The sequence below is a fragment of the Podarcis pityusensis genome, assembly GCF_964106645.2.
Source record: "Podarcis pityusensis genome assembly, chromosome: 1".
Classification (NCBI taxonomy): domain Eukaryota; kingdom Metazoa; phylum Chordata; class Lepidosauria; order Squamata; family Lacertidae; genus Podarcis; species Podarcis pityusensis.
The window spans coordinates 70978714-70998259 of NC_138028.1; the positions used below are offsets into that span (position 1 = coordinate 70978714).

The 19546-nt window shown below is 42.2% G+C and overlaps 1 protein-coding gene across 2 annotated transcripts in view; it reads right to left on the bottom strand.

Annotated features, from left to right (window-relative positions):
• RRAS2 (RAS related 2) overlaps positions 1 to 19546 on the bottom strand; it is a 31259-nt gene that overhangs the window by 9783 nt on the left and 1930 nt on the right. The window lies entirely within an intron of this gene.

The following is a 19546-nucleotide window of genomic DNA, read 5'->3' on the forward strand; positions in this document are numbered from 1 at the left end:
TCAGCCTCAACAACATGCTGACAAAATGACAGCTGAACTAGTGAGTTTTCTTAAAGCTTGACTCTACCAAAACTGAGAACTTTTTCCTCCTACCCCTTACCATCACTTTCAGTTGTTCTTGATAATACTGATGTTTGTTCACCAAGTTCAGAATCTTTAAAGAACTTGAATACTTGACTTTATTAACATTTTAATTCATTCTTCTGTTTCCTGCACTGATTGGAACATTCTTCTTGTTGGTTTTCTTTCTCTCTTAGCCTTTCCACTCCGACTTCAATCCGGCTGCTTGCTATTTTCGGCTCATATTATTCCTTTGCACCAGTTTCTTCACTGGATCCCCTGACTTTAAAAGTTATTGTACTTGCTTGAAATGTCTCCAGTTTCCTCCTGTATATCTATCTGCTCTTTTCTTCCTATACACTCCTCCCTGAACTCCACAACTTTCAAGGTACCAATATTCTAACCCAACTAGCTGTTGATCCCTTACCTGTGTTTCCACCCCACCCCACACAGCTACTTTGGAATGCCCAGTGACATCCATTTTAGAATCTCTATAGGACATCTCATTGGCTTCTCAACCCTTGATGGATCCCCTTACCTCCCCGATATCTTTTATTTTAACTTTCTCCACAAAGTTGGGATTCAAGTCTCCTTGAAGAGGTGCGATATAAATACATTAAATAAATAGCTAGCTGTTATGGTATAAGCATACAAGCAGGGCGCGTGCTATGTTTGCTTTTGTAAAGCACCTAGCAATTTTAGATGCTTTATAAAAACAGAGCAAAACCCCAAAATATAGGTTGCAATCTTGTAACCAGGTATGAACTGGCAAAAAGCAGCCATCATCACTCTCTCAGCTTCATATTCTTTTTAACTTTCTGTATTCCCTCTGAGTGTGAAATGGCTTTCTGAACAAAAGCTCTCTTAGAATTTAGCTTTAGCCACTTGTTGACGAGAGCTGAAAGGTAAACAAACAAACCTCTTTGGGGAGGAAAGAAGAAGAAGAAGAAGAAGAAGAAGAAGAAGAAGAAGAAGAAGGAGAAGTTTGGATGTGATATCCCGCTTTATCACTACCCTAAGAAGTCTCAAAGCGGCTAACAATCTCCTTTCCCTTCCTCCCCCACAACAAACACTCTGTGAGGTGAGTGAGGCTGAGACACTTCAGAGAAGTGTGACTAGCCCAAGGTCACCCAGCAGCTGCATGTGGAGGAGCGGGGATGCAAATCCGGTTCACCAGATTACGAGTCTACCGCTCCTAACCACTACACCACATTGGCTCTCTGAGACTGGCTACTGTGTTGTTTTCACATGCTCCCACCAATCACATTTCTGATTACAAGAAGCCAAATCAACAGGGCTTCTCCTGAAACGTGTAGAGTGGATGTGGAACAAAGCAATCCCCCATCATGACCACCACAATGAACTGGACCCAGTACCATGTTGTCAATCAATGCAGTTGGAACAGCATTGGGGTGGTATGGTCAGAACTACTGTCTGCCTTCCGTCAGAAAAACAATCTCATTGCCATATTCTGAGTCAACTGAAGCTTCCGAACTAGCCTCAACTAGGGCACAGTACACAATATAATTTGGGTGTAAGTAGAGTAAAGAGTATGAATAACCATGGCCAGGTCTGTTTTCTCCAGAAAGGGAAGCAGCTGACATAATCAACTGAAGAGAGACCCTGACCACTGATGCCACTTTGACATCCCATAGTGGCACTCAGTTCCAAAGGAGTCATACAAGGAAAACTTGATTTTTAAGGGGAAACGCAGCCCTGGCCAAACGTAACTGCAAATCCTTAACTGATTTTACTTCTGTCTTTTCAAGAAGAATCTTTAACCCTCACTGGCTTCAGGTTTGCAGAATCACACTATACACCTTACTGAGTTATAGCATCCAATTATTGAATAGTTAACACATGTTCATTACTTATGCAAATCCCCAAGACAAAGCAACAGACTAAATAAGGAAGACTAGCTATCTTCAGCCCATTAACAGTGAAAACACGGGGGCACCAATGACCTCTCTGCAATAGAAGGTGTGACTTTAGGGCCCCATATGCACTACACATTTAAAGTGGTATCATACCCGTTTAAACAATCATAGCTTCTCCCAAAGAATCCTTGTTATAGGTGGTAAGTGTTGTTAAGAGAGGCCCATTGAAAATTTATGTTTTAAAAAAGAGACAACAAGAGACACACACGCACAACCACGCACAAAAGGAAAAACACACACAAAATCATCCTCACATTCACACGACAATCAACACCAATGCATTCAACCTAATTTGCATATACAGATTGATCTATGCCATCCAAATGTCTGTGTATGCATTCAAACAAAATATGCTCAGTTGTAGCAAGGGCATTATGGTATTTAGACCATTGGTGGTGAGCATTTACCCTTCTAAGCTCAAAGTATAAGTCACTTAGCAACCATATAAAATCCACTGTTGTCCTGCTATTCGTCCCCATCCTGCAGGGATATAATTTAAAAGGACACTAACACCTGCAAATATCAATGATTTTGCAAGTACAAGATTCATAGGGACAGGAACTTCAGACCAAAAAGGAGATATCACTGGACAATATAATAAATGAGCCTTGCAGCAGGGAGCAGCCCTCATGGCGGCAGCAATGTCATATACCTACAATGAGTTATTTCCAGAATTATAGTTTCAGTATCTACCTGAGGCCTTCTAACTGATGCGCCCAACCACATTAGAGCCCTGTCCATCCTAGCTTATTAAAGCTAACCAGGGTGGGGTGACTGAACAGGCACAGCACTGCAAGTATCCTATCCACATCCTCAGGCCATTTTAACTAGAAATGATCCTACACCAACCACACAAATGATGAGGTTTTAAACATTCTGCCTATTTGGGACAATTAAGACCTTTAGGGAGATGCCTCAGTTTCAACACAATGGGTGGTTGCATTACCATAACTCTCCTACTCAGATCAAAGTCCATGTTAAAAAAACACATGCTTTATTCTCAATATTTTAAAGGTTCACTTCTCCACCCAACAGCTTTCCTACAAAGCAATACATGTTTCACATTCATGCAAAGTCACTGCCATGGTGGCATGCAACCAGAAAACATGAGTACCTATTTTCCTGGAGTCAAAACAGAAGACAAAGCTACATAGACAGTAAGACACAGAGAGCAAAGATTTGGTGTGTATCTGTTCAGGCAGAAATTCCCCCATTTAAAGTATAAACCTCGTAAGTGGCAGGAGAAACTGTATTTTTAGAATTAGTAAGCACAACAAGCTGCCTTTGATATTCTAATGCAACTTCAAAGTTACAGTATTTCAAAGAGCGAGTTGTCTGCCCAAAAAGAGAGGCCTCACAATGTATGCATTTTGTTTTTTAGATCAGCATAAAGGGAGGGTAAGAGAAAAACTACCCTGAATTGGCACTTGAGTTCTAGGAAGTCAGGCTCATACTGCAGCAACAACTACAATTGTGTCTTACCTCAAGATCACATTCCTCACATTGTGCATGTTTCAAGAACAGTTTAAAAATACTTGTAAGGAGCAAAAAGCCATAATTGGCTTTGTGCATTGAAAAAATATCAATTTAAGGCTACTGCTTTGGGCACCCTAGTCATTAAACACTGGAACAAAGACCGCTCATATTGACCCAGTTTCCCTAACCCAAGTTTTAGAATGGCAAGAAGCTCTCAGGCTTCTATTTTGGGGTGGGGGACTATAGAAAAGCAGCACAAGGCTGCTGGTTTTTTGGCAGGTGTAACTCCTGCAAAAAAAGGGGGGGAGACTAATTCAGATGTCACAAATTGCTTACATATAAAAGGCTGCGTCTAGGTTCTAATTGCTTTTATATCTTCTGCCCAGCAAAATCCATTAAGTAAATATAATGTGAGGGCATACAAAAGATATGAGGTCAAAGGCTACCTGAACACATTTATTTGAGCCACCAATCACATGGTCTATAGCCATATAGCATCTGGTTTCAAGTCACTGTTAGATTCCCCCTCCAACCCCAATGAAAAGAAAAATGCTTTGTCCCAGAAACAGTGGTACTTGTACAGAAATGAAGCATTTCAGAATAGCAAGTCTAATTAAAGTAGTTGATTAATAGCTGGTTCTTACTATTGATCAATCCTCTGACTAGGGTTCATTATGGACTTTCTCCCCTGAGACTATGCATTCAATTACATGTTGCTCATAAAGATCATCCCTGCTATTGATAATAATTCACCTAATAGAACTCAGGATAAAAAAAGAACACTGGATTAGATTCATAATATTTATAAAAATAGGATACCAGTGAAACAAAATCAGTGTCTATGCCTCACGTCCCACATCCTTTCATAAGCATGATGGTACACCTTGCCAAAGTCACAGGTCAATTATTTCTCAGCTCTAAACACACACAGAGAGAGATTCTTGTAAAGCTTTTACTATCTAGGGAACAATTTGTAAAGTACAACCGATTCATGTAGACAGAAAACAACTAATACTATCCTTACGGTTGCAATTAGCACTGGGAAACCTTGCAGAACTGAAGCAGCAGCAGGTTGAGCGCAGCCAATGGGGCAAACATTGGGAATGAGCTCCCCTGTGGTTGGGATACGGTCAAGAATACCCAGACACTTACCCCACCTGCTAACGATTGTAACCCATGGCTAGTTGTAACATCAGCTATCTGCATGCAGCTATCTATGACTGTTCTTATCCTCTCAGTAAAGGCAGGCAAGCACTGCAAAATGCCCCTCATGTCTTTACTTTCCTGGGTATGCTTCCATGTCCAAATCAGAAGCATAGTGTTAAGCCCAAGTCTACCTACCTTAAGGAGAATAGCTCCAGAGCACACATGGGCATATTCAAGTTCATTTTATATGGATGTCTTATCCTTGGTTTCCAATACATATTTATGGGCGTATAATTCTGTGTTTGATTAAATCTAAACAACTGGAACCAGCATTTTATTTTTCAAATACTTGCAAGGCTATTCCAAAAGTTAAGTCCACAAAGTCACTAGGAAACAACATTTTAACAGACCACTTGCCCATGTGCATTTTGCCCAATAACTCGAAGTGCATCACCAACCTACGAGAGGAGGAGGAGAAATCAAGAGACCAAGAACCAATTTCATTCCAGCACACATCACTTTCATCACATCAGTGGACTTTGGGATCTCACATTGCAGTGGCGCCCAGTGCGACACCAAAATTCGCCTCCTCACGTCTGGTGCTCCATTCTGAATCATGCTTGCGGCATCCCCTGCAGCAGCATGAAGGCTTCATGCCTAGTGTGACCAAAACAGCGGCGCTCCCCTAAATCCACCTCTGCCAACATGGTAGCAATTTCTATCTACTGTGAGCAACCATGCTTGTGCATGGGTAAGTACAGGAGAATCCTCACTTATGTGGGGGCTCCATTCTGGTTCACACACAAGTGGGGATTCCAACCCTGCCCCAGTCCATTCTGCCCCACCCCCCCTGCAGCGCTGTTTTCGGTGTGTGTGTCAGTGGGCCCACATATGTCACATGCTGACCGTGAGCAAGTGGGGAGATGCCTGTAGTCAAGAACACTCTGTCACTCTGTGGGCTAAGATTCAGATTCACACATGCTTAGGGAATTGGGTGCTAACAGAAGCCGGCAACCGTCTTCCTCACCTCATATTTTATTCATGCAAGTGTTTAAAAGCTCTTTCTGTCACTCCTTGCTGCTTCTACATCTACCAACGAAGCAGACCTGACATTTTTCTTGTGGTGCTACAGCTTTTCAGCTACAAGTGGCAGGACCTTTATTTCAATAATCCTTTATTTCAGCATTATTGTTAGTCTGAATGGAATTTCAAAAATGCCAGTCAGGTCAGAGTTCCATTTAAGAAAGATTTATGCATGTGAAAGGGAACTTTCCCCCTCTTCTCCTACTTTGCAGCCCCTTAATCTGTTACAGGGGTTACCCCAACTCTCCAGAGCAGATCTGGTGAGGGCAGGGAGAACATAAGGGGGAAAGTTCCATTGCTCAAGCATAAATCCTTGCTCTAATTGGGACAAGTGCATTGGATACCAAGAATAGATGAATCGGACAGAAAGATCATTGACTCTTTATGCTCCAACCAGAACAGATTGGTTACTGTTGACCCTTGCTTCTTTTGTGCTTTACATTACTGGAGAACAGGTTGTTGTTTTTTAATGACTAAGCATTAGTGGAGAAATTAATATTTATAAAGACTCTGCCTCAACAGTGTGTGGTTAGTTCCCTATGTCATTGTTTGCTGGATCAGACTTTGCTAAAATGATCAGAACCACTGAGATTAAGTTAACAAAAGGTATTAGTACAATGTCTGATGACACTAGAGATAAATACACAAATCAGAGAGATTACTCTAACATCATAGTGACTAGAAGTATACACTGGGAATGAGAGTTGACAAGCAGCTTTATTCTCTTTACTGAATGGTTCCCTCTCCCCATGCTGAGCCACAAATTATACGCTGCCATTAACAGAATGAACAACTGCTCAGTAAGAAATTGTGTAAAAACCTTTATGTACTGTAAGCCACACAACAGTCAAAAATACCTTAACCACTTTTTTCCAAAAGACTGCAAGAAGTTAACAACACACATTGCTGCTGTTAAAGTTCGGGAGCCCACTACTGCTTTGTATTAACCAATGCCCTACTCCCTGAGCAGAAACTCAAGACTTCCTTAGCCAAGTGTGTCTGGTACCATTCCAGATGGGAATGTAAATACCTGCAGTTCAGAGCCAATCACTTTACAGTTATTACAACGTTAACATAATACAAATAAACAATGTTTGGTTGGGCTAATGAAGTGTTACAACTGGACAATCTCCAGATAAAGAGTAAACCTATCAAATTTGGAAGTATCTGCATGAAAAAGCTCTAGAAAGTCAGATGTAACCACTGTTATCTATCAAATTCCAGAATAAAAGGAGTAATACTAGGAACTTCAAAAACAAACAAAACTTACACACTTATACACACACACAAGATTTTCAAGAACCATAAATGTATTGGAGAACCAGATGTCTACAAGTAGCCACTATAGGGATGTTTGAGCACTGCGCATGCCATGGGCTTGGGATTTTTTGGAAATATTGGTGCTGAGTGGGCTTCCCCTCCATAACTATATTAAGTAAAGTTCTAGTGCTGGTTGGATGGTGTTCAGTGTTGATGCATGTAGGGAAATTTTATCTTGAAAGTTTAAAACTATAAACGTTGACCGCTCAGCTTTGTTTTTATCCACAGCTCCACAATCAATATAGATCTATGTAAAGTAGTTTGTAGTTACAAAAAGTGAGAGTGGCTCACCATGCCTACTGATTTCAGAGCCATAGACCATTAAGTCTAGACTCCAGGAGTAAGCCAGATGTGAAGCTTGCATTACAAAACTCCACTAAAGACTTTCCTACTTTAAGAGTTCAGGGCACATGAGGGGAATCAGTCAGATAATCAGGAGAAAATTCAGCCCCTTTAATAGCAACAGATGTTTATTAAGATAGTTACTGCTGGGGGCTTTCCAGAAAGGTACTTCCCCTTGAGGGCTCCTGCCCCAACTTATTTTCATTTCTTGTTATTTGCATGAGTAAGTTCCCACATGTGAGTTGTTCTCAGGTTACAGATAACCTGTGTGAAAGCCTTACTGAGGATCTAAAAGTAGAAGAATGAATGGAGAAGAGAATGCAATGCATAGACACACAAGCCTCTGAATACTAGAATGGCTTTCAAAGGGGCTCTTTACTTCAATACAGCTCCAGGGTCATAAGGTTGCCAAGTCATCTCACAAAAATGCCCTGCTGAATATTGGAGCTTATAATAATAGTGATAAACCCAAATCATGTAATAAAAAAACAAAACAAGGCATCTGGAGCTTCTAAATTTTGGATTTATTTGAAATATAAAAGGCCAGTCAACTGCTAGCAACTACTTATTTCATACTGCATAGTGCAGGCATAGGCAAACTGGGCCCTCCAGATGTTTTGAGACTACAACTCCCACCACCCCTAGCTAACAGGACCAGTGGTCAGGGATGATGGGAGTTGTGGTCCCAAGACATCTGGAGGGCCCAGTTTGCCTATGCCTGTCATAGTGCATTGCCTTCTGGATCACCACTTCCAGGAATGCCCCTTTTAATTACACATACATCTTTTAATTATACATACATACACACTTGCACCTAGCCAGATATAAAACTATAATTATTAAATCTACAAAGAGATCATTTCCCAGTTGGACTAGGCTTGCTGCCCAGAATGAGTACCACTTTCCAGACCCGGTGTGGACCGTTAGCACATGAGAGGTTTCTACAGCAAGAACTCATAGGAACTGAGACAGGAGGAGATAATGCATTTGTTTGCTATTGCAGGCAGCCCAATTTCCATGAGCAAAGGAGAAGCAATGCTTAACATATAATAAATGCTCCCAAGCTTAACATGTATTTGTTGGTCAAATGAAAGCTTGCCTGTAGCAGCCAAACAACTGGGTATTGGTGCCTCTGAGCTCCAAATTAAACTACTTAGAAGTATTTTAAGAGAAGCTTCTACAGAATATCAAACAGAAGAGAATCCCAAATGCACACTGGTTATTATGTTCACTTTCTATAAAAGTTATCAGTTTAAATTTTGTGTGTGTGTGTGTGTAAGCAAGTACTATTTCTGTTGAGACACCTGGTGAGCTGTCAGCTGTGCACTTGTGCCACAGAACTAGCTCTGAGAGGAGTTGTTCGGCACTTTTTTTGCTTTTGGTAAATGAAAGAACACAAAGTTAGCATCTATGAAAGTGCTGTATTGCAGGGGAGTAGACTCTTGGACTGAATGTGGCCTTCCAGGCCATTCTACCTGTGGCCCTCAGGACTCTCCCCATGCCATGCCCCTCCTTAAGTGCTCTGCACCCTCCTTAAGTGTTTTTGCCTGGGTTTAACCTGTTCTTGAACTACAGTTGTGCCTCTTCCCTGGATGAAGGATGAAGGGATGAGGGGTGTAGAAACTTATGACTAGAATGGAGTTGGTTGTCCAAAGGCAAGGGTCACATTCCTTGCTTCACCCAACACTGGGTGAAGCTTTGCTGTCTTTTTGGAGAAGCTACCCAAAAGTGTACACACTCCAGCTTTACCTATTGGCCTCTTTAATGATCAAACCCAAAATCAGATCGCTAATGTGTGTAGCCCACTTATTACCTATTTGGAATGGAGAGCTAGAAATTAATCCTTCATTGCAACATGTTGCAATTTGAGCACTTTTAGAGTTGCCAATTTTTGAAAGGGGTAGATGCTTTTGAGCCTTTTTAACAATCGCACAGCAGGCAGAAAAACAACAGCAACTTTCCCCATCGCTGTACTTTCCATAAGGTACAAATTTACCTGTTGATTTCTGCCATTTGTGCAGCTGTCACAATGTTTAGTCTTCACCCTCTACCCCTCCCCCTTTCGACAATGCCCCCTCCACCTTCCTCACCCACTTCTGCTTCACCTTCCAAATCACCACTGGACAATTCCTGCAAGAGGTTTGTTGTCTAGGATAAGGAACTCATTGTAGCACATCTCTCACTCCTATGCATCCAGGACACGCAGTAAGGACAGCAACTGCTATCCAAGCACACCGATTCTCTCCACACACACTGCACTTTTTAAAAGGCTGTTTCAACACATTGTTAACCAAGAGGCAAATTCAGCTCCTTCCATACTGCGACATTCCAGATGGGAGAAGGTACAGAGTATTATCCCCTTGCTTAATAAAGGTCAGTGGAAGGCAAGCCTCTTGACAGCTTGATCTTCCTTAAGTATACCATGAAGAAGTGGGGAAGAAGAGGAGGATTGTTTTTCCTGCTCCCTTCTCTCCAACAGCAGGTTTGCTGTAATTATAGGGCATGAAACCAAACTATTAAAGCACTGACAGCTGTCACCCTGTAGTTGGAGGAGTGCTGTGGCTGTGCATAAAGGATAAACACTGCTATCTGTATGAAGGAAGTCTACAATCGAGTGCTTGGCCCATCCAGCACACAGGTATGTGCGCTGAGGTCCCATTTAGTTGAGTGGCAGCCAAGCATATTTTGGGTGCTCTCTCCCACTCTGTTATTTGTTCAGTCGTTTGGTGCAAATTATCCCATTTGCACAAAGATGGCATGCTCAACTCACTCCCTTCACAGCTTCCAAGCTTTGCTAGCAGAAAATCAATTCCAATGTATCCTTTCAGAAAGGGTTATATAACAAACTCTTACATGTTTTGAAATAGCTCGAGCTTTCTCAAATTCATAAAACTGTTTAAAATATCACTGCAAAGTCAAACTTAGCTTTGAGAGCTCATCAGGACACCTATTTAAAGCTATGTTGCTCATCCAAGCTCTAACCCTCACCCCTACAGATTTACCTCCCAAACTGGTGAGGATCGTCCAAAAAACCCAATGTGCAGTTCTGTAGACAAAAATGGCATTCTCTTGTTATCGCTCTTTATCAATTCCCATCTAACAAACAAAAGACCCTTTTCAAGAAGGCAGGATCTCCAAACCTCTTGGGTTGCAGCTTAAAGTAGTAGTGGAAGGACATGCTTGAGTTAACTACAAAATGAATGGAATGCAGCATGCCAGGGAGTTACCAGATTAACCCCAAAGGGAAGTGGTCTGACTATATAGTGCCATTTTACTACCCTGACTCGCTAGAAAAATTTGTGTTTTCATACTGAAAAACTGAAACTATCTTAATATAGCTACAAACTTTTGAAATTGATGCACAGACATGTCACTGGCAATACCCATTACAACACATACCTGTTTATAGAGCTAACGTGGTGTTCGCACGTGAATTTACAGCCATCACTTGCCAGAGGCTCATAGGCTCTACAAAGGGGATTTAGTTGTCATTAAAAAAACAAAGAGTCAACAGATTTGATTTCTACCACTCATTGTTCTAAGCATCCCTTCCTGCCTTTGGTGAGTTCCAGGTCTCTTTGCAGCCGGAAAGGGGAATGTTCCCAGTACACTTTATAGAGCAGAGGTCAGCAAACGTACCACACCTCAGGCCGGTGTTTCCAGCGCCGATTGTGCGGGGGAGCGCGTGTGCACACGCTATTTCCAGTGCACTTCCAGGTCAGAGGAGCACCAGAAATAGCTTGTGTGCATGTGCACAGGCCTCCTCTGACCCAATGTGCACCAGAAATAATGCTTGCACATGCGCCCAAGCCATTTCCAGTATTCCTCCGACCCAGAAGCGGGCAGCCGCGCAGCGCAGCGCTGGTAAGAGCAGGTGGTGGCAGCGGGCCGCGGGGGTTACCGCGGACCAGATAAATGAGTCCCTTGGGCCTTATCCGGCCCGCAAGCCTTAGTTTGGGGACCCCAGTTATAGAGGCTCCACGTTCCTCAGAAGCAGTGTGAAAATTCAGCGGCAATCCACCACTTCACTGCCCATCTCCAACTGGGAATAAGGCTGCACCTCATCCATTCATCTTTAGAACATTTCTAATTTACCCTTCATCATAACTGATTTCAATGAGACATAATACAATTGAAACTCATTGCCATTACACAATAAGAAATTCACTTAAAAGCAAGACACATAAATATAATTAGTGGGTGGAGTGCAGAGGTGCCGGAACTCACCACGAACACCTCCCTTGCTCTCTTAGAATAGCAGTGGCACCCACCTGAGTTCCAGCAAGTTCCGGCTGGAAAAAAAGCCCTGAGTGGGTGTATGAAATGAGTATTATCCACTTCTGTGCAGAAAATACCTCAATTTAAAGTTACCTCACACACAATTCACTCCATGATTGTTATAATTTGCTGGCTGTAAATATAAGGCTGGTGCCGCCCCCTACATACAAGAAAAATATTCTCCGATCTTTCAAGTGGCACAGTCTGTAGCAGTAAACATGGATCTCTTTCAAACTCTGAGCCCTCTGGTGCTATCTAGTTAGCAAACTCTCCCCCAAGCATTACCACATCGTTATTTGGTGCTGTTGCAGTTAACTGCGTAAGTTGCAATCCAAACTTCTGTTTTGTTTGTTTAAATGACAATCACTCAGTCCTTCTGATACACGGTGTTAAAACTTCCTTTCAAGAGGCATGGATTGCAACCAAAAACCTCCACTGATATTTTTAGCTAAGTTTTAACAAGCTTTAACCACTTCCTTTACCCCATCGCAACAAACCTGTTCAAAAAACAATGCAAAGTTTCAAAACTGCCTGCTTTTTAGAAGGCCCCTTAAAGAAGAGGTCACTACTTCTGCAAGACACGAGGGCATCTTGTGCTCCTTGAAGGAAATATATAAACATAGCAAGATCAATAGACAGATTCCACTCCTGATTGAACATCATTACTGAAGCTGGCAAACCAGGAGCTCTTAAATTGATGAATATATTAAGCTACCTTATTTAAACATGGGTCCATCTTGAAACAGCTCTCATGCAGCCCATCTGTCCAAGAACCTGGAGCCTCCTACACAGACAGAGCCTGTGTGTTCCAGATAGTTCATCTGGAATATGAGGCTCCCAGAATCAGTTCTGCAACAGATGTAACAGTATGATTGTGATAGCCAAGAAACATGGATATCCCTTGGAATCAGGCAATATACAGTGTGAAAGTATGGTAGGTGTTAACTGCCATTCTCTAATCAAGAAATCCACGATGTCTTGTGGCTATTGCTTAACCAGAAGAGCCTCTGGTTTGGGGACACACACACTATTTTGACCCCTTTCGGCTTTTAGTCTAGTCACGTGGCACCGTGATATACCAATATATCACAATGTCTGAAATAAGAATGGAGTTGTATAGAGGCATTGACTGGTTTCATGGTTTTTCCCACATCGTGATTTTTGCAAAGTGCGCGCTTACACACACACACACACACACACACACACACACACTATGATTTGTGATATATTGCCAGGTCAAAAATTATGCAACTGATATCACAATATGGACTTCTAACCAGTTTTGGACAATATATCAATATATCGCCCAGCCCCAATATACATTACCACCTGCTTCAGAAATAGAAGTAAATTGCATCTTATCTGGATAGTCTAAGCTGGAACACCAGTAACAGTGACTCTGGTCAAAATAGTGTGTCAAAACAAACAGATGCTTTATAAAAGAGGTATTTTACATATTTAGGATTTGTTGGTTTGCCACATCATGAGAAGAGAAGACTCCCTGGAAAAGACCCTGATGTTGGGAAAGACTGAGGGCACAAGGAGAAGGGGACGACAGAGGACGAGATTCAGATTCACTGGGGATATTAAATTAACTAGAGCTAATCAGCAGAGTGCACAACAATGAGCTTTTATTATTTATTTATTTCCCACCCTTTGCTGCAAGGTCTCAGGGCAGGTTACATAAACTTTAAAAAATCAAAACAAGTTTAAAAACTTTTCTTTAACTGCTGTTCTACACATGCAATTTAAAGAAAAATCAAACATGAAGCAACACATTTCTAACATTTTGTATACACAGACAAGTGTACTTTTGGAATATTGCTTCTAATTAATAGCTACAAACTGTTCAATTTAAGCCTAAATGAACTAGGAAGCAAGCAACTGTTTGCAGTTTCCCCTTTTTTTAAAAAAAAAAAAGAACAGTTGAGGATCCACTAACCCCTATTCCTTTGGGTACAGAAACTCAGAAAGTTAAGAGGGTTAAGTGGGAAGAAAATGCAGGGTATATTGTGACAAACCGGTGCACGACAGCTGGGGGAAAGCTCTGCAGCAGCTGCATGCATTCTATAACATAACCAACACCACAAAGCAACTTATCCCTACCTTATCCCAGGCTAAAGCAAAGAGTCTATTCAGGTTGCTTTTCCAAGCAATTTGCTGGGATTTGGATATTCAAGAACACCAGTGGCTAATTGCATCTCAGGCAGCTTTGCACTTAGCCCCTCAGATTGAAATAGCTACCCTGATCTCAGTTGTGCTTAATTCAGGTTGTTCTGGGAATGGAGGAACACTTCCTCCCCTTGGATCAAATTGGAGGTGCGCTCTGCTCTTGCAGATTTGACAGGGGATATCCAAAGTCAGCCATACTCAGGAGTAGATCCTTCGGAATCTACGAAAGCAACAAACTTAAGCGACTTGTTTTTTTGATGGTTCTGCTCAGAGCATGTCTTAGTTGCATACCGCCTAGTGGTCACAGGAATTTTTCCAAAGTAAATATTCCCAAGAAAATAAACAAGAAAATAAATGTGCCTATTACAGAAGCCTCATCCAAGAACACTTCTTCCATTTCTGGTAGACCTGGTGACTGTGGGGCAGTGAGGTGTGAGCAGACCTGCCTCTTGAGAAACTGGTTGTTGCCAGGTCTATTCCTCCATTGTTTCGCAGCAGGCAGACCTGCTGTCTATGCATGACCATCCAGATTATATATTTCCACCTGCTATTTTTTGTTTGTTTGTTTGTTCCCCAGGCTCCCTGCACCCTCCTTCCCTAGCCTTAAGTGCACTGCTGCTGCAATCAATGTTACTGCCCCTCCAACAACATTTCTCTAGAACACACACAAGACAGGGTAATGCTGGATTACACTTCAGGGTTGTTGTGAATATGGACATGGCTTTTGGTTATTTTGTAGAAGGCAAAGTTGCAGAAGGCATTCTGCACTCCAGCGGGTGCAGAATGCCACTGCGAGACTCCTTACAGGGTCCTCGCTGCGGGATCACATTCACCCGGAGCTATACCAGCTGCACTGGCTCCCAGTGGAGTACAGGATCAGGTTTAAGGTGCCGGTTTTAACCTTTAAACCCCTATACGGCCTAGGACCCTCGTACCTACGGGACCGCCTCTCCTGGTATGTCCCACAGAGGAACTTACAGTCTTTAAACAAAAACATCCTGAAGGTCCCAGGCCACAGAGAGGTTAGGCTGGCCTCAACCAGAGCCAGGGCTTTTTCGCCTGTGGCTCCAATCTGGTGGAACGCTCTGTCACAAGAGACTAGGGCCCTGTGGGACTTGACATCTTTCTGCAGTAAGGACAGCAACTGCAAAGCCCCACCTTCTGCAATATGGGCATAATAAAGATGGACTTTATCTGCATTGGCACTAGCAGGACAATTTTAAATCTTCGGGGGGGGGGGATTGCTATGAAATAAATGCAGGCCAACAGTCCATCTGGCCCAGCATCCTGGCCAACACGATGCCTGTGGAAATGCACAAGCAGGACCTGAGCACAAGTGCACTCTCCCCTGCTGTGGTTTCCAGCAAATGGTATTCAGAAGCATTGCTGCCTCCAAAGTATAGCTAGTAACCACTGACAGCCTTATCCTCCATGAATTTATCCAGTCTTCTTTTAAAGCCATCCATGTTGGTGGCCACCACTGCATCCTGTGGAAGTGAGTTCCACAGTTTAACTATGTGCTGTGTGAAGAAGTACTTTCTTCTACCTGCCCTGAATCTTTCGACATTCAGCTTCACTGGATGCCCCCCATGAGTTCTACTGTTAGGAGAGAGGGAGAAAAGCTTCTTCATGCGATGCAGAATTCTATACAGTGGTACCTCGGGTTACAGACGCTTCAGGTTACAGACTCCGCTAACCCAGAAATAGTACCTCGGGTTAAGAACTTTGCTTCAGGCTGAGAACAGAAATCGCACAGCAGCTGCACAGCGGCAGGAGGAGGCCCCATTAGCTAAAGTGGTGCTTCAGGTTAAGAATGGACCTCCGGAATGAATTAAGTTCTTAACCCAAGGTACCACTGTACACTTCTGTCTAAACTGAAAAGCCCCAAATGCTGCACCCTTTCCTCAAAGTGGGGTTGCTCCACTCCCTTATCATTTTGGCTGGCCTTTTCTGAAGGAAACTGCCTCCCCATTGCAGATATCTGTCTCTCTTGGAAGTATTTGCCTTTGGAGAAATCTATTTCCTGGATTTCCTTCTCTAAGTCATTGCTTTAGGTCAGTTTCATCCCTTATTCCAGTCAGGATCTTTGCAGCCACAAAGAGCACAATTTCCTTTTTGGGTGGGGTATTTTGAACTCAGAAGAAAAGCACATTTACTCAGACATAAATCCTACTTCACTCAGTAAAGCTTGCCTCCCAAGTAAGAGTGCATTGAATTCCAGGCTTAATTTCTTACAGTATGTCAGTGGTGTAACCAATTTGGAAATTACAGAGTTCAAAGGATCTATACCACTTACTGCAGAAGTAGCTGCACCTCTTATGAGAAATGTTATGCAGATCCAGTGGGAGTGCCCAAAGTCTCAAGTGCAATCAATTACTGCACCTGTGGAACTGAATATGATCAATGACCTACGCCTACAGAAGCCTTCCCCAACAAGGTGCCCTTCAAATGCTTTGAACTACAACTCCCAGCCAGTATGAGCAATAGTCAGGAATGATGTGAGTTGAATCTGGAGGGTGTAGAGATCTCCTGCATGCCGAAAGAGCATGCTATGAACTAAGTGCTATATTAACTTTAAACAGATAAAGCTAAGCCAAGTGATGCTGCTAGTACTTTTCCTTACTGCTCCAACAATTAAGCAGTAATCAATCACTGAGATTATCCTGCAAGAGCATTGTTAGTTGCTCCAAGAGTTGGCAAGGCTCATTTGACAACAACAAGAAACCAAACCATTAGTGGTGTCATCAGCCCAGTCCTATAGAATACTCTGCCAAAAGAGATTCAGTGGGTGCGTTCTGAGCCAAGTTTTAAATGCCTGCTGAAAACTTTTCTATTTCATCAGCCTCATGCAGGCAATCTTTCCACAACAGTTAGCTGATTTCTGATTTTAACTTCTCATATAGTTGTTGTATGGTGCCATGCACAGTTGCTGAAAGCCACTGACATTTTTAAACGAATAGTGAAATACAATTATTTTAATAAATAAATACATAAAGCAATGGAAGCTGCTGTTTGTTGCAGCTATGACTATATGAATTTCATATATTCACATTTCATCTTCTTGCTGCTTCAATCCATAACAAAAAATGAACGAGAACGAGAACTTCAGTCTAGTATGACCAGGGCAGGCTAGAAGATGAGGATGTGGCACTGATACACTCGTAGTGGAATGCTGCACAGGGGCATGGCAGCAATGAAAATCTGCAGTTGACGCAAAGTTTCATATATTAAAACCTAAAACAACACCTGCCTCTGAATCCAGCAGCAAGCTACATCTACTCCCAATGGCAAGACACTCTTTGCACTGTTAAGAGGTCACACTGTGGATCTGGACACCGCTCAGCAAGTGCCAAGTTTTATACACTCCTGGGATGTTTCACACAATTAGTTCATTCTTGTCTTCCCTGCCAGAAAGATGACAGTGTCTCTTTCCTCCCTCCCCTCCCAGCTCTTGCTACAGAAAGGAACTGGGGTTAGTTTGTACAGTAGTGATAACTTTATCTAGCCCCGGAGAGACCCTGGCTTACAGTTAGAAGAACTAAATGAATGTTTATAGTGGTTACAGCATCAATTATGAAGAGACTTGCTACTTGGACAATGAATGCATTGTGAAATGCTTGGCATGATTAAGGGTACCATGAACACCCCCCCCCCAAAAAAATGATCTAGATTTTTCTGCTGTTACTATGAAGCCACTGTCCAGGCTAACTAACCTTACAACATTTAAGAAAGTCAGTTTTGATTGCTGCAGCAGAGGGTGAAGGCGTTTGTAAAATAAGCTTGGCTGAGTAGTCGCAATACAACACTCAGCTTGTGTAGCTTTAGTCCACAGTGATGCATTGCTATAAAAGGCAGTTGCCGATGACAGGTACAGTTGTGCTACTACTATGCAGTGTGGACAAAGATTGCCACCAATGCAAGCACAGCTGTACTTTCAAAGCAGCCAGCTTTCAGAAGAGAGTTCTGTATGCACTGCAAAGCAATTTCAAGGCACAGGGCTTTATGAAAGCCATGATACTCCTGCAGCCGAGCACCTAGGTTAAGCCCCCCAAATCCCACTGTAGATGGGCTGTGTTATCTGGCAAAGGTTGTGCAAGTACATCTGAGGATTCACTAGCGCGTTATATCAGACCTTTATCATTACTCACAGGGTTTCACATGCAATGAAAGCAGCAGCCTTACTAAGCATTGCCCAAGAGCAAAGTAGAACATTTTGCCACTGTGTATGTTCCCCTTGTACCACAGCAACATGAAATCACACATCAACTTGCACTAAGTGCTATGCAAGTTACATCAAAAGTAGAATAGAAATGTTCTATTTTGCCTCAAGCCTAGACAAAGCAACTGAGTTTAGAGTACTTTAAGTGGCTATGGTGAGCAAAAGTTATTTGAAGTCAATTAAGATATCTGCCTGAACAAAACTTTCGGGAAATCTTCACATAGTTGATTAGAGCATATTCGGAAACCCAATACACACATTTTAGCTCACCATTAAAAAAAATAAGATACAGAATAGCTCACTTATTCCTCATTTCTATCTAGAAAGCAACTCAGATTGCTTTTGACGCTGTGTTGCCCGAGTGAAACCTAATGAGCAGTATCAGCTCATCAGCATCAGGAATTTAAAGTCAATCGTTAAATCCAGCTGCTCTGATCTCATCTAAAGTCACATGTACTTTGCTAAATGCAGGTATGTAGATTTAGATATTTTAATGGCACAACAGTGGAGGCTTACTGCACTAAATTTTGGAGTATGATTCTATGTACTCTTTTGGCCTCACTGTGTCAAAAACCAACTTTGGAAACCAAGTGATGCATCTAGCCCACAAAAGCTTGCATCCCTGCTAGCCTTAATGGTGCCATAAAACCAAAGTTGTTTTGGCCACAGCAGACTGACATGCCCACCCCTCTGGAATGTAAAACTACACAGGGGGATATATAGCCATAGTCAGCATCCAGACAGTACTATCTATGGAAACTATACAAAGTCTGAATGGTAATCTGTCAACTGTAGCTTCAGCCATGCAGGGATAAACTAATTATCTCCATCCACTGGCAAATATCCACCAATAAGCCGCACAAAATGGGATTACAATTATTCTAAACCCAGCATTTCAGAAAAGGCAAGCTATTCAGGTCTTTGCTACCATGCAACAGCAGTAGAAGACAGCAGACATTCAAACTGATGAACAAACCCAACATTATGTGTAGATGACCATAAACAGCCCTTTAACTCAAAGCAGGGCTGTAAATGGATACTTTTATGGTTGCACTTTGGCTTCCATTTTTTTCTCCGTCAGTCAAAATGAAATCAGAAGAGAGTCACAACACAGCAACCGTCAGATACATTTCAATTCTGAGTGTACTTACTCAAAAGTAAGTACCACTGTGTTCAATGGAATCGACCCAGTAAAATTTGCATAGTCTTGCAGGCTTAAACAGAAGTTCATTATTTCAAATCCTAGATAAAGACAAGTTTGGGGGTGCATTTTATACATTCCATGAACTAATCTAACAGTTTTCCCATCTTCAGAATGCGGCCGTGCAAGCAATAGGCTTCAATTTATCTTTCAAAGGGGCTGTGGAATTCGTCATTAATATGCCAGTTGAGTTAGAGACAGTGAAAGACATATGCAAATAGTATGAAGTGCCTGATGGCTGCTCTGAACTAATAGTCACAAATTTTGTGCTCCAAGTGCAAAGCTGCACAGAATCAACCTGTCTTTTCCATA